General features: G+C 42.0%; 1 non-coding gene across 1 annotated transcript; it reads left to right on the forward strand.

Annotated features, from left to right (window-relative positions):
* The first annotated feature begins 421 nt into the window (after positions 1 to 421).
* TRNAS-AGA (transfer RNA serine (anticodon AGA)) lies at positions 422 to 503 on the forward strand. Its single transcript has one exon. It is a non-coding gene; the product is annotated as a tRNA-Ser (tRNA).
* The last annotated feature ends 746 nt before the right edge of the window (positions 504 to 1249 follow it).

A 1249-nucleotide genomic window follows, 5' to 3' on the forward strand; every position in this document is an offset into this window, starting at 1 on the left:
TTTTATTGGAGAAACACACTCGATCTGTCTCCTGGGGTGAAATGAGGGGAGCTGGAGGGCACCGAACGTTCCAAGCAGCCTGGGGTGGAATTCCATCCTCTCTGCTTTGATCTTTCCGAATTCACGCCAGCCAAGTCTGAGCCTAATCGTTTTTTTTTTCTTTTGTTTCACTTTTATCCGGGTTTAGTCTGCCGCAATCGAAGAGAGAAGGTCGTAAATGTTACAAAGGGTCACTCTTGGGATTGGGTTGTCCGGTCCCCACCGTCTCATAGGGATGATTCACTTTGTTTTTCTTCGGCAGACTTGGTCCTGGTGATGCCATAGCGAATTTCACAGTAAAATTAAACAAATACAGCACGGAAGCATCATTTTGCAATCTGTCTGTGACGGTATATGAAAACTGCGTAAGTACGTCAGCGAAGTAGTCGTGGCCGAGTGGTTAAGGCGATGGACTAGAAATCCATTGGGGTCTCCCCGCGCAGGTTCGAATCCTGCCGACTACGCGTAAGAACCTTTTTTTTTCCTCACCGAATTCGAATTCTGACAAATTTCTATTTACTATCTTTGTGAGAGAATTGAACTTGAAGGATCCTTTTCCCCCATCATGAGCATCACTTGCTATTAATTTATTGTAACAAACAACATTGTGGAAGACAGGATGTGCTTGTGGAAAGAATACTGCCTTTGTTTTAAAGAAACCTGGATTCCAACTCTTAGCAACTGTGTTAATACAGGGAAGACACTTACCCTCCCTATATACCTGCAAGTATACGTTTTGTTTTTCTATCAGATGGGGGATATGGCGCATGAGTTTGGACTTAATTTTATAGTTAATAGTCAAAGAAGATGTTGAGCAGAGAAGTTACGTGATCAGATCTATTCGGAAAAGAGATGTTAGTGTTGAGGTGTAGGGTTGGGAGAGCTGGTTCAGGTGAGAAAGAATTCACTTAGACCTCTTTATGCCACTGGGACCTTTTTATTTTACATGAAAAAGCATCTGGGGCCTCCTTATCAAAAAAGCTAAGTAAGACTTCGATATTTGGGGGGAGTTATGCTTATATAGAGGTTTCTGAATGATGATGTCCTTTTAGAGGTTTTTATGGATGTTAAAGATTAAAAACAGGACGGGGACGACATAGGATGAGGGAGACAAGGGAATTCTTTATGGTTTAAGGATGTGAGGACACGGGTTAAACTTTAAAGGACCGGGGAACAAAGATAAGGGAATCAAAAGCAATTCTTTTAGTAT

This window comes from Petaurus breviceps, unplaced genomic scaffold (genome assembly GCF_028583685.1).
Source record: "Petaurus breviceps papuanus isolate PSGF00001 unplaced genomic scaffold, PetGlider_PUasm1.0 186, whole genome shotgun sequence".
Classification (NCBI taxonomy): domain Eukaryota; kingdom Metazoa; phylum Chordata; class Mammalia; order Diprotodontia; family Petauridae; genus Petaurus; species Petaurus breviceps.